Source organism: Cydia splendana, chromosome 3 (assembly GCF_910591565.1).
Source record: "Cydia splendana chromosome 3, ilCydSple1.2, whole genome shotgun sequence".
In the NCBI taxonomy this organism is placed as follows: domain Eukaryota; kingdom Metazoa; phylum Arthropoda; class Insecta; order Lepidoptera; family Tortricidae; genus Cydia; species Cydia splendana.
The window spans coordinates 12,948,349-12,976,282 of NC_085962.1; the positions used below are offsets into that span (position 1 = coordinate 12,948,349).

The 27,934-nt window shown below is 38.0% G+C and overlaps 1 long non-coding RNA gene across 1 annotated transcript in view; it reads right to left on the reverse strand.

Moving 5' to 3' along the window:
- The window catches only part of LOC134789405 (uncharacterized), a 100,372-nt gene that overhangs the window by 51,465 nt on the left and 20,973 nt on the right, over positions 1–27,934 (reverse strand). The window lies entirely within an intron of this gene.

A 27,934-nucleotide genomic window follows, 5' to 3' on the forward strand; every position in this document is an offset into this window, starting at 1 on the left:
TTTTCTCCTTTTTTTATGTGTCTCTGCTCACGAATAAAAATATTTCTATTCTATTTCTAATAAGCGCACCTACCTCCTTTTCGGTAGTATCTAACTTTGAACGCAAAAAATCGTTATCTTATAATATTTATTTCGATTACGACTATGACGAATCCTTGGCCGAAATAATCTCGACCTATGCACGTTTTATTTTTTTTATTTAAATATATATGTACAGGTTTATACATAGGTAAACCTACATCATATCGCAAGCCGACCGTATAATATGGCATTATTATAACAGAAGAACCCTAATATGTATTGTACTAGGATTAGGCATTCATTTGGCGCACATCAAATGTATCCACAGTAGGTAATATACGTCGGTATCATTCATCAGCTTATCTCCACATTTGGGGACCCTGGCGCCGGTCCGTTGACGTACCTACTATTGTACAACTCCACTGTCGAGGATGTATTACTGTACTATCACATTCTGGATTGAGAGGACTCTCAACGCACCTACTCACTAGTATAATTTGACCTATGGGCGACTACCTATTGTATTGTGAAATGCGACAAAAGTAAATAAGTATTAAATAGGAAGAATACGGAACCCTAAAAAGGATAGGTGAGATGCAAACAGAAAAACTAGATAGTGGCACAACAGTGACCTGGTACATATTGGGGTCATTAATAATTAGATAAGCAATAACATAAATTTTACTCACAGCGGTGTTTTTAAGCAGCGAACTGTCTTTGTCGAGCTGCTGAGCTGATAAATAAAAAATATGAATCAGAAGGTAGCTAAATATTAGTGAGCCTTGATAGTAGGAGATCCCACATATATGGTCGACCTTCACCAATCTGTCTGACGGATGAAACTATGGAAATATGAAAGAAAATATGTTCCAGAACATAAATAAATAGGGTTGCCTAAAGAAATATGGTCAAGGCTATTTTTAATAAATTTTTGAAAAAAAATTTTTTTCTGCAAATTTCACCGATTTGTCTGACGAACGAAATAAGTTTCAATTGAAAGTATACAACTTGTACCACATGAATCAACTAGGTTGCCTATCTTTTTCCGGTCACTATTATGTGGTTGCCGTGTTTAAAGAGGTAATTGTATATCGATAATTGCACTCATCTGTCTGACGCTTGAATTATACATCAAAATGATGGTAATTTTATTGCAAATACAATGGTATAGGGTTGTCTGCGAAAATCCGGTCACAAATAAGGGTTGCCAGGCTTTTAATTAAAATAAGAAGGGAAGACTTTTAGCGATAACTCATAAACAGCTTAACTGATTAAGTTTGTTTTAATTTTATATGATTGAGTTTTTTAAGCACTATTTTCATGATTTTTTCCATATTTTTTGGACAGATGGTTCAAAAGTTGGAAGCAAAAACCTTTTTTTTTTTCTAAACGATTATTTCCGAAATTATTCACTTTATCAAGATATGTTGTTTAAAGACCCCTATTTATTTTGAATGGCCTATCCAACGACACCCCACACTATATGAAAGAAAATATGTTCCAGAACATAAATAAATAGGGTTGCCTAAAGAAATATGGTCAAGGCTATACAACTTGTACAACATAAATCAACTAGGTTGCCTATCTTTTTCCGATCACTATTATGTGGTTGCCGTGTTTAAAGAGGTGATTTTATATCGATAATTACACTCATCTGTCTGACGCTTGAATTATATATCAAACTGATGGTAATTTTATTGCGAATACAGTAGTATAAGGTTGCTTGTGAAAATCCGGTCACAAATAAGGGTTGCCAGGATATTAAATAAAATAAAAAGGGAAGACTTTTAGCGATAACTCATAAACAGCTTAACTGATTAAGTTTGTTTTTGTTTATGTTCTATTTATTTATGTTCTGGAAAATATTTTCTTTCATATTTTCATAGTTTCATCCGTCAGACAGATTGGTGAAGGTCGACCATATGTGGGATCTCCTACTATGAGAATAACAGTCCTACGTTCCCTTCCATTTAACATGTATGTACCTACATATTAACATACGGCTACCTCTGAAAGCCGATTATTGGGGGGGATATTGACACGATACTTCGATTTATACATACCACCACATACATACCATCGAACTAAATTTTGCTTCATTCTTTCCACGCGGTCCGAGGTTACTGGTACAAAAGTTATCTGTTTTCTCATGGTATTTTTCCTTAATGCCTCAAATACCATTAATTGACCTAAGTGGTCTGATTCTAAATTGCTGATAACTTTTTTAGTAATAGGAAAAATATCAGTGAAAATATTATTTATACAGGTTGCACTAGTAGTAGTCACTCTAGTGGGCTCCATTAGAGATGGGTAGGGATGAGTAAATACTGAGTATTTACTCGGTATTTACTCAAAGCACCCGATAAATACCCATATTTACTCATTTAGGTGGGTAAAAACGATTGTTTATAAAATATTCAAAAAGTGAGATTTAAGAACAAATTTGTCTTTTATTGAAGAGTGCTAACGTGTATTAACAATATCTATAAAATAAAAATCATATAGGACGCTTTAATTTAGGAAAAAAAGGTAGTTATTAGTGAGAGGCAAATTGTGATAATGCATAGTTAACAATTTTATGCATAGTTTACGCGGTACTTACGACCTTTTATTAAGGGTTTTTTTAAAAAAACTCAAAAATGGCTCAACCGATGATGTTCAAAATATTATTTTTTGTAAGTACTCTATTTCTATTATACGGCTAATCTCCCGATATGTTTTCATATTTTTTCTGAACTTTGGTTCTAAAGTTATAGAGAGATAAACATTATTTTGGCCTTTCGAAATGGTTTTTTTCCAAAATCATTCAATTTATCCAAAAATGTTCTTAGAAACATTCCAGTTATTTTTAAAGACCCATTTAATGATGTGCAACACGTTGGTGGTTTCTGATTTTTTTATTGTGATAATTAGTTACATGTATGGAGTGCCCCTCTTAAAAATACATTTCTTACAATTTTGAGTACAATCCAGTGGCGGCTTACAAAAAACACCTATATTTCAAATTTATATGCTCCTTTCAGCACTCTAAATAGTTTATACCCACCAATTTGGGTATAAACGACTAAATACGGGTATATTGAGTAAATACTGAGTATTTACTCGGTATTTAGTTACCCGGGAGTATTTACTCCCTACCCATCTCTAGGCTCCATAAACATGTGGTTGAGATTACAAGATTTAAAAAGATTCAATAATCTACAAGACGTTGTTGAATTTTCCATAATATTTACATTAAAGTCGCCGCATATAAGCAATTTCTTACTAGAAGATGATATTTCAAGTAGGGCAGATTCCATTATGCTTTCAAATAATTCAAAATTACTTAATGGCGGCCTATACACACAGACAACACTTCGATTTATATTTGATTTTATAATCATGTTGTTTATTTATAACCATCAATACAATCTATTTAAAACAAAGGTTGGCGTAAATACCGTGTAGGACATCAGTACTCAACTTTGTATATTATAAACTTAAAAAAAAATGTAGGTTAGCTAGATATTAATATCTTGCGAACTCTTAGTTACTATGAACTCTACCAGTCATTTTTTTAATATTAATTAAGTACCTATAATAATTTCGTCATACTTTAAAATGTTAACTAAGTGAGTTAAGTGCCTTGGAATGAGGCTACGCCCCACCAAGTTTTAAGCGAACATATCACTTACCGCCAGAAATTCTAAAGTAAGTTTTACACTCGACTTGAGAAAGTAACCACAAGGTAATATTCTGGCTTAAAGAAACGGCGATATCGCTTCAGGAGTTAAAACTAATTTTCATGCTATATCCTTACAATATGTCAAGAACGCGCACTCAGTTTTTTTGGTCATATCATGCGGTCTCAAAAGCATGACCTAGAAAGGCATTATCTTGGGTCAATTTTTTTTATGGTACCATATAATTATGATAATGAATGTGGTACCATATTGTGTGGTAAATGAAAAAACCGGCCAAGTGCTAGTCGGACTCGCGCACGAAGGGTTCCGTACCTTTACGCAAAAAACGGCAAATAATCACGTTTGTTTGTATGGGAGCCCCACTTAAATATTTATTTTATTTTGTTTTTAGTATTTGTTGATTTATTATTTATTTATTATATTTCAAATAACAAATTGCACCTTACAGCTAATGCCAAAGCGGCACAAATTGGAACACATTAACATATATATTGATATAGCGGCAACAGAAATATATATCTACTTACATCAACTGTGAAAATTTCAACTGTCTAGCTAGCTATTACGGTTCATGAGATACAGCCAGGTGACAGACAGACGGACGGACTGACGGACAGACGGACAGCGGAGTCTTAGTAATAGGGTCCCGTTTTTACCCTTTGGGTACGGAACCCTAAAAATGATAAAGCTTGACCAAAATGACTTCGAGAACAATAAAACTTCTGGAAAATTTTCCAATTCTGAGGCCTAAACAAATTCAGTCTATAATGGGTTAAAATCTAATCAAGATAACAGCGCAGAACTACGTAAATCGCTCAAACATCGCATTTTCACTCCAGAAAAGGTTCTCTAAAGCAAAGAACCGTTGTTTTACAGCACTTCTCAAAAACAGTTTGCATTTGTATTTATGACGCGCGAACTTGGTTAATTGTACTGTTTCTTTAACTTGCAGCAGTTTTAAGGGTTGGGAGAGTTTTATCACGCCGGAGAATTGAAAGTCGTAAAATTTAATAAAATGAAACGTTAAGATTCTCGCTTGTTTTACAGGTCATGCGAGAAAAGTTTACACCAAATGTTTACAGCGACCTAGCTCGAGATTGGGCTGGCAAAAGTTTACAACTTAATACAATATAACATGGTCCCGAGTGGGGCTTTAGGCGAACAAAATATGCCTTTGCAGCTTCAGTTAATTGAAAATGCTTAGCACTTTTCTCAGCAAACGCGTTATATTAGTCTTCAGGTCTTCAGAGTTTATTTATTTAGAAATTTAATTCAGGCAACAAGGCCCATGGCCCATATTACAAACACCTTACAGACTAACATACATAATGTATTTTATAAACTTAAAACTAAAACTAAACTTTAAATTACATCCATAATATTACATACTATAACGAGTAGCTTTTCAAAAGGAATGCATAGTTTTACAAATTACATACTTGGTTTACTCGAAGTTTTGCCCCATCTTGTTACTACTAAGTACTCGACAACTAATAGATACTCACCTTCATTTTAGCAAATGAAAATGAATAACGTTAAGGAACTTCATTTGGATTCCCTCTTGGGTTCTTTAAGAAGAACTTTATATAAGCAATCCTAGTTGCTCTAGAGGAGTTTCTCAGTTGTTTCCTTCCTTCGTTCAAGTTATTATATGTTCCGCTTTACTTTATTATCCTATATCTGCCCAGTCAAGGAAACAAACTTATGACTGCATCGAAATGTTTAACATGATAACTTGAGTGTATTTAATAATTAGCCAAGTTAAATCTTGAGCTCTCTCGAGAATCTACAGAATTTTACACCCATTTGGATCTTTCGAACTGCTTTCTGCTGCAAAAATATCTGACACAATCTTATTTGTAGAGCTATAAGAGTGGGTTACATTTATTTTTGCGGCCTTCGAAACGTAACATATTATTGCAGGTGACTGTACCTAATTTAGGATTCTGTTACTGTGTGTCAAATTAAAAATCCACGGTTATAGTTGTGTCGTAATCTCAGTCCCCTCTCAATTGCAATCTTAGGGGTTAGTTGTCACAGTAGCCATAAGAAACAATTAAACGATGGAACAAGTTCATCTACCGGTGTCGAAAGATCACAAGAGGCCACCTTATTTACGTAATGAATGAGTCATTGAACTTTTTCCTTTTTTTAGTGATTTATTTTGACGTGTGACAAGTTGACAACCAACCCCTGAGACAACCACACCCGGTCTCCCCTAATACCGCAAGCAAGCCGTGCACCGTGCACTAAGCAATATCTTTTCAATATCGAGTATGTAAGTAGGCTTAGCACTACTTAATACATACTCGTACGAATCACATTGTTATCAAATTTTTAAGGTCAGAATATATCTCGGTGTCACGTCAAAGACTAATACGTTAGGTATATTTGTTGTACGTGTCAAGCAGAATTTAATTAACATTGTTGACACATCTCCCTCACGGTTGGGAGTGACTTGGCATGATTGCGCGTCATAAAACAAGGCCCTTGTAAATATTACTTAGCTTACATAAGACCCATTTAAATGCATGACTCGACAAACAGGCACGTGTAGTTACCAAAAATAATTCTGAATGAAAGAAGTTGGTTTCGAAAGCGTTAAATTATATTAAATATTTGGATAACTCGGGACGAATATAACCCCAAAGGGCACATAAACTATTATTTGAATCCTAGTTTAGGATTCCTAAACCTGCGAACGGGTTTTTTTGGGTTGGAGTTCTCTTCCTAATTAGAGTTACCTCTATTTAATTCCATCGAAAAAGGGGTAGGGGGGGAGGTATCAAAGTAAGTACAACAAGAAATTAGCTTGTGGCACGACAGCGACATTCCTCCGTCAGTCCTCAATGTCCTATTCCAATAAAAATAAGACCTAGATGTGATATTTGTGCATCTCGCTCGCTCTAATAGGGATCGACATAATGAAACTTATTTAAAATCGAGATTATCCGCCTGCTATTCATTTTCACACACAACCTGAAACTATTACAAATACCTACATTTTCACGGTATGCGAAAACACGAACCCGAAAAAGGAACCCTTTTTAGTGTAGGTAAAGGGCCCTCAAAATTGTTTACCCATACGAAACCGCTTCGAATAAATGTGGCGTCATCAACAATGATTCAGTGCGGAGTCTGCGGGTCGGAGGGCTCTCTGATATACGCTGCCCTCTAAGATACAACTACGAGTGACCGCAGAGGGCCGTGATATACTGTTATTGGCCCTACGGCCCTCAAATGAATGCTGGCGTAAATGCATTATGACAAATGGGGTGTAATAAAACCTGCGTGAGTTTAATGGAGAGGCCGGTTATTTAGAGTGTTTATTGTTCTTGGTAGCTAGAGTTAGTTTGCGGCATTATAATTTAACAAACCGTGTTACGAAATTAAATAAATATTAACCTACCTATAGTAAACGCCCCTACAATGGACGAGGCACCAAAATTGAGACGTAAATCACAAATCCTGTAAAATAAGTTATTCACATCAGTTTATAAACACTGGCAACATTTTACCATAAACAAGATTAATAAAAAATTCTGTCCATTTTAAAAGAAATGCTAGCACTATAAATAAATAAATAAATAAATATTAGGGGACATCTTACACAGATCAAACCTAGCCCCAAACTAAGCAAAGCTTGTACTATGGGTACTAGGCGACGATATACATACTTGTATAGATAAATACATACTTATATACATAGAAAACAACCATGACTCAGGAACAAATATTAGTGTTCATCACACAAATAAATGCCCTTACTGGGATTCGAACCCAGGACCATCGGCTTAGCAGACAGGGTCACTATCCACTAGGCCAGACCGGTCGTCTATCTAAACAGTATGGCGTTTATGACTGGAGAAGAAAAACACGGTTTTATATAATTTGTTAATTATGTTGAAGCTAATCTCTTCATTAAACACGTCAAAACATAAATGACTGATTAAAAGTTCTAATCGCGACAGCACTGCCGCAAAGACAGCAACGTACCTAATTTGTAAAGGAAAGAAATACTCAACGATACATAAAGAAAGTAACTTGCAATAGTAACGCTGCTGCAGTCACTGTCTTCTTCTTTGTCGTTTCATTCTTGACAGAGTGGTCGTGGTCATCATCGAATGGTGACGAGCTTCACAACACGCCACACTGTCTACATTAACCGATCCACACCCAAGTCTTATGGCTCCTCTAGACGATGGGCCATCATACTGCCGACTAAGATGGGCCAGCGTGTAGAAAGGGTAGTGGTGTCGGATGGCTTATGGCGCGGCGGGATGGCGATGGGATGGCCACGGTGACGGTTTTTCGTCTGCACATCAAAGGTGGGTCAGCGATGATGCGTACGCATCTACACGTGGCCCATTCCATACCGCGTGCTCTCAACCATCGCATGGCGATCTCGCTGGTCCAACGCTGGGCCATCGTGTAGAGGACCTATTACAAGTTCACAACAAAGTGTAACTCGCCAAGTTAGGGAGCAGATGTTATCGATCCACTTAATTAAACGTGTTGCGTAAACATTCGTAGAAACTTCTGTTAATGGCTGTTGCTAACTTCGACAAATTTCACCTCTTTTAGGACTTTCGGAATTCCTTTCACAAACAAAAAGACCTTACTTAAATAATTGAATATCGGAGTCGGGCTAATCAAAGTTGTCGTAAATAGACTATAAGAATAATAAAAATCAGCAAGGGATTACGAGTATAAGTGTTCCATTAAAGGTCAAGGATGAAGGAAAATGAGTCCTCTTTAACTTGGCTTGGCAAGATGCGCCGGCGTACGTCACTCGTTTTATCAAGGAAATTGAGAGATACACAGGCCTATTCGGATTTCGAGATAATCACAAGATCTTGAAACGATTTAGAGATCAACTAGATCTACATTAGATATCGACTAGATGTGACTTGGATATCTAAGTCATAACTTGTCGAAATCGTTCAAGAGGACCTCTAGAATCGCGGAAACGTCTAATTTGAGATATCTATCTTACAAATATCTTTAAATTATCCGTATCGTAACTTGTTGAAGTCTAGTAGAAATCTAATTCATTTTCTGAATCGAGCCGACAGTGGCGACAACAACGACGCCGCAACAGTAATGCAGCTGCACTTGACGTCTGAACGTCACTTTAACACATTCACTGTCAGCGAGCCGCTGGGCGGGTTCTCTGTTCGTACTTCGTAGGCGCTTTCCGCCACGTACGGTTTTTCCCGTGTTATCGGCTACGTTCGTAGCGCGTAGCTCCCGCTGGCACTGAATGTGTTTGAATTGAACCCTGGCTCTGCGCGGATAGGCGAGGAGGTGCAGGCGGTGCGCAGTGGGTTGTTGCTGCGAGCTCTATTTCTAAGTGCGGAACAAAGAGGAGTTAGTTATTTATTACATACTAAAATAACTACTTACAGTGCAATTAACGGAGTAAAAATTAAATATTTATCATTCAAAATCATCACTTAAATTAAAAGTCAATTATATCAGCCAACAGCCCAACATGCGAAAACAATTCACCTTCTCAAAATACTAAAGTAACACAGTGGATTTGTAAATACCATTTCGCGTATGACGCTGTTCTCAGAAAATGCTCCATTGTTCCAATTGTTCCATTCGTTAGATTTACGTGGCTTCCTTAAAGCGCATTTAAAATTACTTCCGTACGCCAATCACCGTAACAATCGTGAGTTACATTAAAATTTCAATAAATTTACAATGTGACGTTATCTCAGTGTAATTACATCCAACATGCCGTATTCTATTAAGTAAAGAGTTCCACGAATGAGCTCCTCAAACGCGACAAGACTAATTGATCAGCTAATTCGCTGAGCAGGTGTGTACGCGCCCTTATGAATTACAAATTGGTTTCTATAATCAATACCCATTAAGTTGCGTTGAGATTAAGCGAGTACTTGCACGAGGACGAGGTTAGTCGTACAAGCAAGTAGCATTCATGATACAAGTAGGTACAAATGAAGACTACATTGAGGCAAAAATAAACATCTTAATTATACCACGTCCCCACGAGGAACCCGAGAGATTTTAACAGTATATTTCTTATCATATTTAAAGACTAAAATGTCCTATAAACTTTTTTGGAATTCGCCTAATTTCAGGTTTCAGAGTTGGAAACAGTAAAAAAATATATTTTTCTCAAAAATGGCCGGCAAAGTCGACTTTGCCGTATAAAAAATAGGTCGCGAAGTGCGGAGTTTATGGTCAGTCAAAAATTAAAAAGTTAAAAACATTGCAGTCTCGATTTTGGGACTGCAATGTTGCATACAAATACCATTATTCCAAACTTTTTAAAAGTTTAAATGGCCATATCAAATGAAGGCACAGACCCATTAAACAGCCAAACAGATGATTAGTAATAATTATTATAATGTCGGTACCGCGACTATTTAGCTGCCTCAAATAGCTTGGCGTATTTTCGGCAGAAAAATACACTTCTATTTTAAAATTTAATAAATAAAAAGGCGGCAAAGCAAACTTTTTCAATTGTTTCTACTTTTTTCTGTGAAAATATATACGTAAGAACGTCGCTTCTGTAAAATATTCCTAATATATTTATATTTCTTGCACCATTTTTGAGAAAAGCACTATATATGACTCGGCTGGAAGGCTACTTGCTGGCTTCGGATTCAATTAAACGGACTCCCAAGGTCGTCCGTTTAAAACGAATCCTCAGCCTGCAAGTAGCTACTTCCGAGCCTCGACAATAATGTACTATTAATTGTTACTTAGTGCTAAACGCCTTTTTGATGGCGATGTTGCCACGATAAGATGACAAAAAGTGACAAGTAAACACTTTTCTAAAAAAGGTTAGGTTTAACAAATAAAATAAATTTTTGAGTGACAGTTTTACAAATAGCATTTACATTTTAGACACACAAAAAATGGAAAAATAGAAACAAAACAAATATATTTTTTTGACGAAATTGACCTAATCTCATATAACATTTTTTCCTTCCCTTGGTCTCAGAAATGCGTGGTTAAAATCACTTGTCTTTAACTAGCGGTAGGTAAATCCAAAGAAAGCTTTCTGAAGTTAGTATGTCCCTTCGCGAGGCGTACAGAAACGTCAACGAGCATTGATAATTGATAACACATAAGGTAAACGTACTGGTGCTCGACGCAGTCCCAGTACATGTCATCTTGAAACTTAAGTCATTGTCAATAGAGGTGACAGCAAGGTGTCATCTGTTGGGCATTAGCATGTCGAGCACTAGTACGTTTACCTTATTATTAAGTATCAGTTTATTAAACATTACATTGGTAGTCATCAAGTCAACTGGCTAAGCTAATAAGTAATTCGAACGCTGCACCAGCCCTGATTGAGTAGGCAGCAGTGAACCTAGTTAGTATAATATTTAGATTGATGCCTTCATTCGCGAATTGATTTAGTTTTAACTAATAATCTTAAGTGTTTCGTTGTCAGTTACAAGTTTGTTAGCACTTTACAAAAGCATCTTGTACCTATAGGATAGGTATACTCAAGGCGTTATAATCTGCTTTTACTACGAGGTAGTTATCCTACTTTGTGATTTACTACTCCATTGAGTGGTAAACCACAAAGTAGGATTATATGTACTATTTTATTTTTGAGACTCTTTGAGTAAACTAGCTCAGTTCAAAAGATTTACCCCCTTATTCATAAACGTTTATTAAAGTTGACAAGTCGATAATAATCGTTTGTCCCTTTCCATCATACTAATATGTCGGAAAGGGATAAACGATTATTATCGGCTTGTCAACTTTAGTAAACGTTTATGAATAAGGGGGTTACACTATACTATACGTGATGTGTCTGTCAAAGTATTACACGAAATTTTGGGTAGGTAGGTACCTATAGGTAAGTAGGTGAATCAAATCATTAAACGCATATGTATAGGTATATTCTGTTACCATTAAAACCCGTTTTTAGCGAAAACACGTTTTCCCTAGTTAAGATTAGTTTTACGAAAAGCCTTGAAGAAAACGCGTTTTCATTAGATAAAATTAATAATTAGAAACGCTTGGATGAAGTCTTAACTGGAATTTTTCAGTCAAATCTAGTAGTAACAAAGTGCCTTAGTAAAAACTACTAGATAAAGCAATATTTGATAATTTTTGACCCCTACCTGCCACATGTAAGAATTTAAGAATCGATAAAACGTGTTTAGCCTAGTTAAATCTAGTTATCTGAAACGCCTATTTTCACTAGTTAAAACTAGTTTTCCGAAACGCCTTGGTAAAAACTAGGTATATATTAGAGTATCGTTTTAATTAAATATATTAAGAACGGGTCACTCAAGTATTTTAAGTCGAAAAACGCTCGACATGTTCACCGTCACCGTCACCGTAAACGCAAGCTCCTGATGACACTACTCGGTACGGAGTGAAACACGTCGAGCGTTTTTCGACTTAAAATACGTGAGTGACCCGTTCTTAATATATTTAATACTAGCTGTGCCCGCGGCTCCGCCCGCGTGGAATTCGGTCTGTGTCAGTAAACGGCTAATTTCTAATCCTAATTTCTCCCTCTCCCCTGGAGGCGGAACTTGAAGTAAAGTTGACAGATGGATATGCTAGAGGACTGTAGTCCAGATAAAATATTTTACAGTTAGGTACCACTAAATAAAACTACAGTCCAAAATCAATAGCTTTTTTTCGCCCTTATTCAAATTTTACACGTGATTTTAACGACAGAGTAGTAGGTGTATATCGGACGATACAGTAAGGTATACGCGCGCGAGCGAAAGCAAAGCGGCCTGCCTGTGGCTAGAGCGCCACTCACCGTGGTCTCCTTCAGACTCCTGAGGAAGACCGCGTGCCGTTTGTAACCTCAATGCGTTGCGAGACTTTCGCGAATAATTCGATTTTTTCGGGAAGGTATGGAAATGCGTATAAAATGCGAGTCCCAAATCGTTTGACTCCGCAAACGACCAGTGCCGGATTAAGATATTTTGATGCCCTAAGCATTTCTAGACCATGGTGCCCCTTCTCTTAGATTACATTGAATTTTTTTGTTAAATTGAGTGACGTACATTGCCGCATCAAACCAGAAGATTTTAAATACAAAATAGTAAATAAAAACCATCTTCGCATAACGGTCAACACTATCGAAAACTATAAAAAGATAATGGACCTTTTAAGAGGTAAGGGTCTTATAGGCCACACGTTCGCAAGAAAAGACACAAAGTGCAGCCGCTTTGTTATAAAAAACCTACACCACACAACTCCTCACGAAGCTATTATAGAAGCTATTGAGAACACTGGGAATACAGTAAAAGGAGAAATTATAAACGCTCGTTATGGCCCTGACAAAATCCCAACCTCCACATTCTTCGTTAATGTAGAACCTGGCATCAACAATAAAGAAGTCAAAAAAATTCAATACATTTACCACCAACGCATTAAAATAGAAGATCCTCGCAAATCAACGACAATAGTCCAGTGTCAACGCTGTCAACAATATGGCCACTCAAAGAACTATTGTATGCGACCCTATCGGTGTGTTAAGTGTGCTGGGGGACACAAGTCATCTGAATGTCCTAAAAAAGACAGAAAAACAGCAGCGAAATGCGCACTATGCCTCCAAGACCATCCAGCTAACCATAAAGGCTGTCAGGTGTACAAAGAAATTCTTGAAAGGAAACGGCAGAAATCCCGCTTCAGCAAACCAACACCTGGCGTTGCCACAGATAAAAATACCCCGGATATCGAACATGCTGATGTGAATGCCGCAAGACTACTCCAACCACCGTTAGCTCCTAAGAACTCGCATCAAAACCACTCAGGTGCTGTTAGACGAAGTCCTGAATTACGACCCACTGAAAATTTACCAAATGAGACTGAAATGCACTATCAACAACCTACTATGGTAGAACAACTATTAATCAAACAAAGTGAAAAGTTTGACATTCTCCTACAACAAATAAGCTCCCTTATGGGACTTTTGACAACACTCATTTCAAAACTAGTTCCAAAGTGAATCCGTTACGGATAGCTATATGGAACATAAATGGATTATCCCCAAATATCTTAGAACTTGAAACTATACTTTCAAATAACAAAATTGACGTGGCACTACTGTCAGAATCTCATGTTACTACTCGCAGCTCCTTCCGCCTCAGAGGCCATCAAGTGTATGTAACTCCTCATCCTGACGGCAGAGCACATGCAGGAACGGCTATTGTTATAAGGTCATGCTTGAAACATTCTCTCTTGGAAGCCTACTCCACTGATCACTTACAAGCCACCTCGATAAGGCTAGAGGACCGTGCAGGACCAATTGTTCTTTCTGCGGTTTACTGCCCACCGAAACATCGAATCTCCGAGCAAATGTTTCTCGATTATTTCCAAACACTTGGCCATCGCTATATCGCCGGTGGCGATTGGAACGCTAAGAACACATACTGGGGCTCACGATGCACGGTAACGAGAGGTCGAGTACTTAAACAATGCGTCGACAAAATTAAACTGCAGACATGGTCCTCCGGAAACCCCACTTACTGGCCCTCTGATCCAAATAGAATGCCAGATCTTCTTGACTTTTTCATCGCCAAAGGACTAAGTTACCTTTACACAAGCATTGAAACTTGTCTGGATGGGTCATCGGATCATACCCCTGTTATCCTCAATTTGTGTTCAAACGTGATCACCTACGAAAAACCAGAGTCCCTGCACAACTGTAAAACTGACTGGGATGGCTTTCGTTCCTATCTAGATGAAAATATTAACTTGAAAGTTCCACTGAAATCTAGTGACGATGTGGAGGAAGCGTGTCTGAATATTACTAACTTAATTCAAGTGGCTGCCTGGAAAAACACACCCGATCTACCAGTCTCACATAAAACCTGTGCTCCTCCCCTAGAGATTAAAAAGAAACTCGAAGAGAAGCGACGCTTAAGGAGAAAATGGCAACAGTCACATCATCCAGCCGATAAAACTAGCTACAATCGAGCTTCAAGGGAGCTTAAAACCCTGTTACATGAATATTCTAACAATACTATGAAAGACACATTAGAAATGATGTCCCCAAATGGCAGCAATCAACACTCACTGTGGAAAGCCTCCAGAACCGTAGATAAATCAAAATCGCACTGTCCTCCTATAAAAACTGGTAGCTGCTGGGCAAGAACTGACCAAGAAAAAGCAGAAGCCTTTGCATTACACTTGTCAGAAGTATTTCAGCCCAACCGTGACGAAAGTCTAAACGACGAAAGTGAAGTGGATAAAATACTCAACCAAGATTTACAACTATGCTTGCCCATAAGACCAACATCACCGAGGGAGATTTCAAGGATGATCCGTAACTTAAACACCAAAAAGGCACCAGGCTATGATCTAATCACACCTAAGATTCTTAAAGAACTGCCTAGGAAAATCATCACTTTCCTCGCCTGCCTATTCAACGCGATCTTCAGAATAGGACATTTTCCTGGGTCATGGAAAGTTTCACAGATCATTATGATCCATAAAGTTGGCAAGCCGGCGCACGAAACTGGGTCATATCGCCCTATTAGCCTGACTCCTGTGCTATCCAAGTTGTGGGAAAGAATATTTCTGGTTCGGCTGAAGTCTCACTTGGATGAATGTGGAGTTATCCCACTGCACCAATTTGGATTTCGAAAGTCACATTCCACAACTGAACAAGTACATCGGGTTCATGACGCAATACGTCACTGTTTCGAACACAAACAATACTGCTCTGCGGCGTTCCTGGACGTGCAACAAGCCTTCGATCGTGTCTGGCACAAGGGACTATTGTGCAAGATAAAAGAAAAACTGCCTCACTCGCTCTTTCACATCCTAGCTTCGTACCTATCTGACAGAATATTCCAAGTAAGGCATGGTGACGCGAGATCCAGTTTTTATAACATAACAGCAGGTGTGCCGCAGGGCTCAGTGCTTGGTCCTACTCTCTATAACATATTTACCTATGATTTGCCTACTTCTGAGCATGTGACCGTTGCTACCTACGCAGATGATATAGCTTACCTCTCCTGTCACAAACAACCTGAAATAGCTAGTAAGCAGCTACAGCTTGTGCTGCATAATACTTATAGCTGGTTAACCAAATGGCGCGTAAGAGCAAGTGCTCATAAGTCAAACCACATCACCTTTAGTCTAAGAAGAGGAGATTGCCCTCCCGTAAAACTTGGAAATGATATCCTGCCACACTGCGAGTGTATCAAGTATCTAGGTTTTCATCTGGATAGGCGCCTTACATGGAAAACCCACATAAAACATAAACGCAACGAAATGATTCTAAAATACAAAAATCTTTACTGGCTAATGGGACGCAACTCAACCCTCTCAGTGGACAATAAATTACTCCTATACAACGCAATCATTAAACCCATCTGGACCTATGGGATCCAACTATGGGGAATTGCTAGCGACAGTAACATAATGTGTCTTCAAAGAGCACAGAACGCCATCCTTCGTGTGATTGCCAATGCACCCTGGTTCACTCGTAACGATGAAGTACACGACTATCTCAGTATGCCCACCATAAAGCAAGAGATCAAAAAATTCACTAATAATTACATTGAGCGCCTGGCAAGGCATCCTAATCCACTGGTTTCAAAATTACTGGACAAGACTGAAACAGTGCAAAGACTTAAAAGGAAGCACATCGTGCAATATGAAAGTAGTGGGTAGGTGGGACGATGGTCTCCAAACCCCAAAATTAATACCTATATACAGCAAAACTGATTATAGTCATTACCGACTGATGGCAGTTCAAAACAGAACAAAAAAAAAAAAAAAACATTGCCGCATTACAGCTGAGAATGGAAATCAGTCACATCATTTTATCACGAATATTGACAGTGCCGAAGCAGTAACGTTGCAACAGAGTAACTAATGCTGCTGCAGTCGCCATATCTTAGAATGTTATTGAAAACGCGAGCGAAGCGAGCGCGAACATTTTTCGATATAAAATCGCAATTTGATAGACAGTTGTACATTTTTACTTTTAGTATGGAAATCAGTCAAATAATTTTATCACGAAAATTGACAGTGTTCCAGCAGTAACGTAGCAACAGAGGAATGCTGCTGCAGTCGCCACCCGAATGCACCTTCGTCATATTTTGTAAAGTAATTAAAAACGCGAGCGAAGCGAGCGCGAAAATTTTTCGATAAAAAAAACGCAATTTGATACACAGTTTTACATTTTTACTTTTAGTATGGAAATCAGTCACATCATTTTATCACGAAAATTGACAGTGCTGCAGCAGTAACGTTACAACAGAGTAATGCTGCTGCAGTCGCCACCTGAATGTCACCTTTATCATATCCTAGAAAGTTATTGAAAACGCGAGCGAAGCGAGCGCGAAAACTTTTCGATAAAAAAACGCAATTTGATAGACAGTTGTACATTTTTACTTTTAGTATAGAAATCATTTAGATGGGTAGGTACTTGTACACGTATAAAAGTTTCATGTAGGTATAGGTACCTACTCCACGACGACGTAATGCTGATGCAGCCTGCGCGTTTTTTTGCCTACGGTTTTGGTGCCCCCTAGACGTGGTGCCCTAAGCAAGTGCTTATTTTGCTTACATCATTTTATCACGAAAATTTACAGTGCTGCAGCAGTAACGTTGCAACAGAGTAATGCTGCTGCAGTCGCCACCTGAATGTCACCTTTATCATATTTCAGAAAGTGATTGAAAACGCGAGCGAAGCGAGCGCGTAAATGTTTCGATAAAAAAAACGCAATTTGATAGACAGTTGTACATTTTTACTTTTAGTATGGAAATCAGTTACATCATTTTATCACGAAAATTAACAGTGCTGCAGCAGTAACGTTGCAACAGAGTAATGCTGCTGCAGTCGCCACTCGAATGTCACCTTTATCATATCTTAGAAAGTTATTAAAACGCGAGCGAAGCGAGCACGAAAATTTTTCGATGTAAAAAACACAATTTGGTAGACAGTTCTACATTTTTACTTTTAGTCCCAACCAGCGCGAATCCAGGATTTCATACAGAGAAGGGATGGGACAGTTTTTTATCAGCCTAGCTTCGCATAGGGCTCGATATTTAAGGGTCTCAGCGAGGTTGTTTGATGCAAGAGAGGTGAAAAGATGCAAGAAAGCAGAGCTTGGAATTAACCAAGTGAATTGAATTGGCGAAGTGTGAGCAAGGCAGAAGGTCCAGCAGCGAAAGAAGAAAGCTTGGATTTGGCTCCACGCCCAAGTTTAATTAAGGCAGAAGATCAACTTTGCCGTAAGGCAGAAGGCCTATAACACCTAACGCCGAACTGCAAAAGAGTGGCTTGAAATCGAATCTATGCATGTAATCACGTCTCTTCTACTGCTTGCTCTTTGGCTTCACTCGAAAGCGCTACTTGATAGGTTGCTTTTAGTTTTCGGCTTTCATGGGGTCCCTTATAACACTTTCGACAGTTAGGTCTCAGGATCGCGACTAAGGAGCAACTCGGCTTGGCCGACAAATCTGGCGTGTAAGAGAGCAAAATTCGCTATAAAATCGGTAACCTTTGTCGAAAAAATCGGCTGGCCGCAAGCCCGAAAGCAAGATTTTTTTCCATGACTTTAAGGGCCTCCGCGTAAAGTCAAATCGAAAGCCTACGTTGGAGATGTTCTTACGTACCCTCACTCTCTTACTTGATCCCTACGACCCTTCGTTATTAGATGGGTAGGTACTTGTACACGTATAAAAGTTTCATGTAGGTACCAGTGGCGGCGCGTCAGACATATCCATAGGCAAGCCGGGTCTAATTTGGCTTACATATTTCCTTTACATCTCAGCTCAAACGTCCAAAAACAGGCAAGCCGGTGGGAATCGGCTTTTATGGACACGCCGCGACTGGTAGGTACCTACTCCACGACGACGTAATGCTGATGCAGCCTGCGCGTTTTTTTGCCTACGGTTTTGGTGCCCCCTAGACGTGGTGCCCTAAGCAAGTGCTTATTTTGCTTAAAAGGGTTAATCCGGCACCGAAAATGACAGAGGTCAATATTTTTTTTTTCAACGTATGTATGAATATGGATTTGATATGGATGCGATATAATTACGATTAGGGATAATTCATGGTAGGAGAAAATTAATAATTTTAAATAATTATGCAATAATACGCGTGTTGATATGTGTGTTTATTTTACCACTACGTAACTATGTAAACTCATTTTTAGTTTTCTTGATTACTAATGTTTACTCAGTTCCCCAAAAGATGGCACTGTGCAATGAGGGGCAATTAATTTACTGTCGTTTAATTTTGTTGTATTATTAAATCAACATAATTATTCAATTAAATTTGTTGATATCCGTACCCTCTCTTCTAAACTTAGAGTTAATTTGGCAAAATCCTTCCTCAGTGGCTTATTTATGTCAACACGTATTGAATTCAGCGCCATCTGTTAGTTGACCAGGGTACTCAATAGTGGTAGCACATATTTGAAAAAAGTTTGCCCCTCCTTCCTAAGTAGCGCCATAAGATTCAGGGGCAAACTTAAGTCAATCGAGTGTTGTGGCTACCCCCCCTTTTAGGGGTTGAATTTTTATAGCCTATAACCTGGCCGGGGATGTTCTCGACAGATTAGTAAAGTTTGCATCAAAATCCGTTCAGCCGTTTCCACGTGATGCGCGTTCAAATAAACAGACAAACAGATAAACAGATAAACAGACAAACAGACAAAAATTCTAAAAACTGTTGGAACGTGTTCTGTTATCGATTCTAAGTATCCCCAGCCAACTTTTTTTCGAATATCTTCCATGTACAGACTTTCGACCCTCTTCAGCTTTATTATATGTATAGATAGATGTCTGTGTCTCACGGAAGTTTTGTTATCGTTTTAATAGCTTCAAATATTTTTGTACTTATTTTTGTTTTTATAATATACATATCACGATTACAAGCTAGTAGGTAACCTAGTTGTTTGTATTTAAATGCTCACCATATACATACCTACCTATATGTACACCGGCAGTTTTTAACTAAAGTTCTAATTCACCCCTTGCCTGTCTTTTTTGTTACGAAATTGTCCAGTTACCTATTTATTTTATTGTTTATACCTCGCGCACTTATCCGATTTTTATACCAATCTTATTATTTTTATTTATTTAATGGACTGTTTATCCCGAGCATACAAACCATAATTCATTTAGACCTCGCAAACTATTGTGCAACTTGATATTACTTGAGCGCCAAGTTTCAACTTTACTGTTCTAACAGGGTTGCTACACAGATATGTTTTTTTAATGTATATCATTATACAATAAGTTACATACATACATACATCACTGGCTCAGTGACCCAAAGAGGATCTTGGCCTCTGTCATAAGAGAGCGTCATTCTGCCCTATTATGCGCCACTTCAGGCCAGTTGGGTATTCCGAGGGCGGACAGGTCTTTTTGGGCTTCGTTACTCCAGCGGTATCTGGGACGCCCAGACGGACGTTTTCCGCCCGGGTGCCCCACATACGAGCCAGCGGAGTCGTGTGGCTTTGATCTCATCACAATAAATTACATTATAATATTCAAATTCATATCTTCAAGAATAGACCTTTCTGTGCACTTAAAAGGTAAAGCGATTAAACTTGAGACGATGTTTTCCAAGACATAAGCCTTTAATAATTAGTAAAATTATCTGGCGGGGTAAAAAAATCCAATAACCTGCTATTACAATCAGAATATAGTTAGACCAAGAGAAGTCTGCAACGATTTTAATAGCACATGCACTACATGCAGTGCAAGTGTTATCTATACGTCATAATTTCATAGAAGTTTGACACTTGCACATTTAAAATAACACTTGCACTGCGTGTGGTATCAAAATTGTTCCAAACTTTTCTTGGTCTAACTCTAACCTCTTATTTTTTATAAACAGAAAGACACAGTTACGCGTTTAAACTTTTTTTAATAAGTTAAATCATTTTATTTACACATAAAACCAACTAAACCTTAATAATGGCTATATAATAATAGGTTTATCGAACGAGCGAGCGAAGCGAAGTGAAGTTCTTACATTCGACTTTGAACACACGGCTGGCTAGGGGCACGTCCCGGCATTTCGATGTTTTTAAGCTGAACTATCAGAGGATAGTTTGATACTCAATAACTTAAGTAAATTTGTTCTAATTTAAATTAAATAGGGTGAACGTATAGTCGAGGGCATTATATTTTAGTCATTAAATTTTGAGCTGGCTCGAACAAGAGGTTATTGAGCTAGAAGAGCTTAAAATGCTTAAAAGCCATTTGTGAGGGGTCTTGCTATTCTGGTCATTTTAATTGCAAGAAAGTATGGTCGAGTTTGGTATCAAATGAAAGTGCTCGGTTTACACATTTATAATATTGTTTTTTTAATTTAAGATTTTTTTCGAAAATTATGACAATTCTGGAATCCAAGATGGCGGCCATGCACTGTCATAAAAGTCGTCATGGATTTCGTTTTATAGGTTTTAGGGGGCGCAGATTTCGAAAATGATGACCATTTTTGACTCCAAGATGGCGGCCATGCAGTATGTCATAAAAGTCGTCATGGATGTCGTTTTATAGGTTTTGGGGGCGCAGATTTAGAAAATGATGACCATTTTGGATTCCAAAATGACGGCCATGCAGTATGTTATAAAAGTCGTCATGGATGTCGTTTTATAGGTTTTAGGGGGCGCGGATTTCGAAAATGATGACCATTTTGGATTCCAAGATGGCGGCCATGCAGTATGTCATAAAAGTCGTCATGGATGTCGTTTTATAGGTCATGGTCATCATTTTCGAAATCTGCGCACCTGTTTCAAATAAGATATAGATGCATCCTAGTAAGTCAACAACATCTATATCTACTATCGAAATGTACTTTTGATAGTAGTAGTACGAAATGTAATCTGAAAGGAATCAAGTAATGCATTCCTGTAATGAGGAATCGACATTGATTCCAATTACTGGTAATTGTAATATTCGAGAAATTGATTCCTGATTCCTCAAATGGAATTGTACTTAGTATTTCGGTATTGTTAGATTACAAAGTAATCTGGGAATCGGTAATCAGATTAAAAAGTAATTTCAACTAATCGTGGAATCAGGAATCAATTACGAAATGCCCATCTCGGACTAGGAAGTAGCACTGCATTCAATTGATCTTTTTGGCGAACCGCGAGTTCTCAGTTCGGGGCGAACTACTAGTTATATTTAAAATATCCGCAACGGGTGTCAACAAATGCAAGCCAGCTGCTTCTTATGCGATTAATATGTTTATTTTAAAAATTAGAAGAGAAATAGAAGGAGACCAAATATATGAGGCGCCGTGCGAAACTTGCGACGGAAGATAAGGCCATCGAGCGGATTTTAAAGTTAATTACTCTGAAAACCACCTGAAGACTAACTGTAAAACATTATAAATCAAAACCAAATGAACTATATTAAATATTTACCATTCAAAATCATCACTTTTAAGTCAACTCCACCAGCCAAAATGAGAAAACAACTCAAAATTTGCATCTAATTACTTTGCCAAATTGCCACTCTTGTGCATAAAATGCAATTTTCTCATCAGTTTTTGAAGTATCAAAAGAGCCTTTACCAGTTGGTGAGGTGAAAATAAATATGTCGGTTATGAACCAACACTAACATACTCACTTCATACATTCAATTGATATAAGTATATGTATATTTCAGAAGTGCCAGCCCTACGTTTCGGTCATAACCGGTTAATGCGATCTGTCAATAGTTTTCATTTCGATTTGTACGGACTGGAAACTGTTTGGCGAACGCTAAAATCTTCAGTATTTCCGTTAATACCGTACGATAAAGTGATTCTTCAAATTCCAAGAAATGCTTGCGAAAAGTTCTAGCAGAATAAGTGGCGGGTCGTATTGAAGCGCTTTTAGATAAATAACGTTATGTGCCACTGTAGTTGAAAAGAGTACTTTATTATTCGATTCGGACGATATGACCAGAATTGTCAACAAGATTCGAACAGGGGCCTTACCATGATGTCCTTATTGCGATTCTCTTTAGGACCTAAACTTAATTGCTAAGGGACGGAGTTATGCGACTTATATAGCTCCGTCCTTTAGCAATTCAATTTAGGTCCTAAACTGAATCACACTGAATTGAGGACTGAACTGAAAGGACATCATGGTAAGGCCCCGGAACCCTTAATTTGGCAAAAATCACGGAAGGTCGTGAGTTCTAATTCTAACCTCCTCGGCGCTCAGCAGTTTCAATGATTCTGGTTAAGAAAAAAATGCAAAATGAGGGTATAAGAATGTGTACAGTACTTTGGACACTGTCAAATAAAGCGCAAAAATATTTATAACTCGATTTTACAATAAGTGGCTGTGGTTAAAATCAATTCTGTCGCATTATTTAAACAATAAAACAACAAGATACCCTATTGATAAATATAGATACCTAATTATCTCATTTTCAACCTAAAGATACCACATTGCCCGGTACATACAGTTTCAGACTTATTACAAACTTAAAGCTAGGCATGCAAAATTGATGAAGATTAGTTGTGTTCAAAATCAATTTGTAGACGTTTCAAATACTAATTATAATAGTCCAATAAGAAAAACATCACGTACCTACGGCTGTTTTCATCACGTACGTCGCTAAAAATCGGTTCAGCCGAACCTTAGATAACAAACACATACAAACATACGGGTCAAACTGAAAACCTCCTTTTTTAAGGCGGTTAAAAAATGGCTGACACTATAATGACTAACATAGCACAAATAATTATACCACAAGTATTTTAGTCCGGTTGATTGTTCCCTGACAAATTTTGATAGGAAAAACAACACGCCTATCGTTTCGACGTGGCACTTAAGACTTTTTAGTAATAGACAAAATGAAAAGTGATACTGTGATACTAAAATAACCCGAGGGCCGAGACATACCGCAAAAGTACATCCACCATTAAAATGTTATTTGGCTCCGTAAATCGTGACAAAAGAGCCAGTCAATACGCAATTTCAATCACTTGTGTCGGATCGAAAACACTTCCCAATCAATCTTTCCATCTCGGCGCGCAAACAGTGACAATCATATCAGATACTCGATTGCGACGATCACAATAGGATCAAATGCAAAACCAACATTTCTCACCAAACCTATCACACCTAACAACATTGTTGCAAACACTACCTAAACTACCTTATCTTGATCCAACTAAAGTTTAAATCAGAGTTTATCCGTCTAATTACTCATCGCATCGATACGCTAAGCGCAATATCGGAATCATTTTCCTGCTAGAGGTGATGTTATGCAATATGCAACTTTAATTGAATTGAATCTCGTCCCGGATGCATAATATGATCTTGTCTGGTGAGAGCATTTTCTGAGGTTCTCTTATTTGTAGAAAAATATTGTATAAGGTAAAAAAATCACACCAAAAACATTTCATATTATAGGTAGGTATTTATAGACCGCCAGCCATACCAGGAGCAAAATTTCGTCAGTCATATTGCGATGTGTAATGAACCCTAGTGCACGTCAGCTCCGTAACTAAATTATTATGTATTTATTCTTAGCACCAATATGACAGGAGTTCTACTGATCAATATTAATTCCAAACAAGGACTCTACCTATAGGTAATGTCTTTCGACCAATAACATGTGATATAACAAATTCTTGTGTGGACATTAAAAAATCGTTAAAATGTTGTCGTATAATTTTAATATTATTTATTTTATAAAAGTAATAAATAAATAAAATCTTGTGTGGACATTAACAAATCTTTAAAATTTGTCGTATGATTTTAATGTTATTTATTTAATAAATTAAAGCAAGAACAAAAGAAAGGATTGATGCGTTCGAAATGTGGTGTTGGCGGAAAATGCTGGGGATCAAGTGGACGGACCGCCGCACAAACGAATCAATCCTTAGCCAGCTGAAAATTCGAACACGACTCTCCACTATTTGCACACAGCGCATACTTCGATTCTTCGGACACGTGGCTAGACGCGAAGATAGTCTAGAGGTATTGATGATGGTCGGTCACGTAGAAGGGAAGAGAAGTAGAGGAAGAGCGCCTACCCGGTGGATAGAGACAGTAAAGGCATATACAGGACCCAAGGCCCAGACCTGCCTGCAAATGGCGCAGGATAGGAGTGCCTGGAAGAAAGTGGTATTAAGCGTTGGTAATCACGACCCTCAGCAATGCGGATACGACTGGAAAGAAGAAATTACGAAATTCATGAAGCATTGTTAAGTAATCAATTAAACACTTTGTTATCTTCCTATCTGTTTTAAACAACCTTAGAGATATCCTAGGAGAAACGGCAACAAAATCACTCAAGTTATGTTTGCCTCCGTTAGTCAACATTCCCCCTATACTTAGTAAGAAATTTAAGTAAGCATATGCGAGTCGGCTAGATGAGGCTTTCTTTACAAGTGCGGTGAGTGCACACCGCTGTAGGTATAAGGATACTATATCTTACGTTTATAATACGGTTATCCGGATAGAGAACACTATCCGGTATCCAGCCGAATAACAAAATAAAGACCGGATAGGCCGGATACCGGATAGTAATCGAATATCCGGTGCATCTCTAATATTTCGCTTTTAGTCTGAAATAATAACTAAATCTCGTACATCCAAAACTTTTTTTAACTCTACAATGTAGAGCCTGACCAGTAATAGGTATATGATCATTGTAATGAGGGCGCTGTTATTGTCATGTAAAGGGTGACAGTTCAGTGTAGTATGGAAAAATTAGTTCCAGTGAAATTCCACAACATGGCGCGTGATCATATATTCCTGGTCAGCCTTTACAAAAGTTTGCAAGCTATAACTCTATAAATCCTACATCATAGTCAAATGTTTTTATCAATGTTGTTTTTGTGCATTTAAAACCGGTGACTTCTACTTCATATAAGAAGTTCTCGGATCAGTGTGATGGCAAGGAATCGGGATGGGAAGGAATATTTTGCAGGAAGATCTGATTAGGTATGTACTGCCGAGAAATCGCTTTGTGTTTGCAACAAATGTGAGCTCTCTAATACGTACATATGTATTGTTATCCAGATCGAAGAGTTTGAAAATAAAAAGATAGGTACAAGCTTCCAGATATTTTCTTACTCCGTGGCAGCTCTTATTTCCATGTCGAATCGCATCGTAAAACTCCGAACTGCATGCAATTGAAAAGCCTAACTTCAAGTAACTCTAACGACCTACCGTGGCCCGCACCGTGCCCAACCAAGATCCAGAGACTAAATTAATACGAAGTTGCACTAAATTAAATACTAACTCTTACGTTCCTCGTACAACTCTTCCATGTTATTACTTCCCAGATGTTTGATATGTTTGTTATGCAAACTTGTAATTGAATGGGGTTACACGTGTAGGTATTGTATGTAAATGTAGGAGGTTTAATGAGGTGAGCCCGAATTCAACCGAATTTTCGGTGAACTTTCTTTTACTGGAAACTTTGCTTTTAACGGCGGTAGTTGAATGATTGAGGTGAGTGAGGTGAGTGAGTCCATGGTCGAGGGTTGAAATCCTGATTGATACTTATGAGTTTATCAGAATTAACAACGTTCTTAATAGTGCTATTAATTTTGTTCTGTTGTTTCAGACAAAACTCATTTTAAGCAAGTTTCGAATCGATGTACCAATTTTATATTAATTTATAGACGCAACGGGTGACCGGAAGGCTGGAGCTTACCTCGCCCAACGCATTGGCGTTGCCGTTCAGCGCGGTAACGCCGCCAGCCTTCTGGGCACCCTACCGGAGGGCACAGACCTGGGGCCAATTTTTTATTTGTAGGTTTTTTACTTTTTAGGTAGTTTTAGTTTAGTATGTTTTGTTATTAGTTTAATTTATTTATTTTTTTGTCATTATTATTTAGTTTATATTTATATTTAATTTACCTCGCGCTGGGCCTCACGGCGTAGAGGAGCGTCCTCCGGTTGGTGGATGGGGGAAAGGTCGGAAGTACAGCCTAGCTACGCTTCCCGGCTAAGTCCGATGGACTCGCTGACCAAAGTAGGATGTGCTCCTCCAGCATTTCGGGGGTTGTGCGGCGGGCTAACACCCTGTCCACGGAAAAAACCTATTGTTACGAGACCGACACAAGAAAATATACGATCCTATTCTAAAAACGACGGCGCGGAAATCTGGACTTAAGGTTTGCCTCATGGAATGTAAGAAGCTTGTACCGACCCGGTGCCATATACCAACTGAATAAAGAGTTGCGTCGCTATAAAATCGATATCGCGGCATTACAGGAAGTAAGATGGCCTTATAAAGGAGAATCTAACATTGACAACACAGCTGTACTCTTGTAATACGGCGGGAGTGAAAGTGGCCACCACACTAACGGCACAGGGTTTGTTGTAAGTAACAAAATCAAAAATAATATAATTAGATTCGAAGTAGTTTCTAACCGAATTAGTATACTGCGGGTTAAAGGTGTATTTTGTAATATTACAATAGTCAATTCATATGCACCCACGGAAGTGGCTGAGGATGTAATTAAGGATCGGTTCTACGAAGACCTGGAACTGGTATACGATCAAATACCCCAATATGATGCTAAGATCGTACTAGGGGATTTCAATGCCAAAATTGGACAAGAAGAAGCCTTCATACCGACTATTGGCCGGCACAGCAAACACAGTCTAACGATAATGGAATTCGACTGGTGAGTTTTGCTGCCTTAAAGTCGCTGGTGGTGAAGAGTACAATGTTTCCCCACAAAAATATATATAAGGGGACCTGGAAATCCCCTGACGGAGTCACAATTAATCAAATAGATCATGTTTTAGTTGACAACCGGCACAAAACCATCATAGAAGATGTTAGGTCCTTCCGTGGAGCTGATGTTGATAGCGACCACTATACAGGGTGATTGGTAATTCGCCGTATTCCTTGAAAGGGGTTATTCTATGAGTCATTTGCAATCATTTAAGTCCAGTCAACTAGGGGTCAAAACTCATTGGTTTTCAAGTTATTTGAGTTTTTAGTTTTTTGTTTAAAAAACCCGCCTTTCGACTAAAAAGTGGTAATTGTGAAAAAACTACTCAAATTTGGAATTAAAAAAAGCATTCATCTAATAGCCAATGAACTACTGATTACGTGAAATAAAAAAAGATTGCCAAAACTTTCCAAAATTTCCTAACAAAAAAGATTTGAAGTCACAATTTTTTGTAATTTTCCCAAGACTTTGTAACGTTTTAAGGCATTACTTAAAAAAAAAGTATAACACTTTGCGTACAAAATACAGAAATGAGTTCCTCAGTTCCTCAGCTTTCCAAAACAGTACAAATGTCGACATT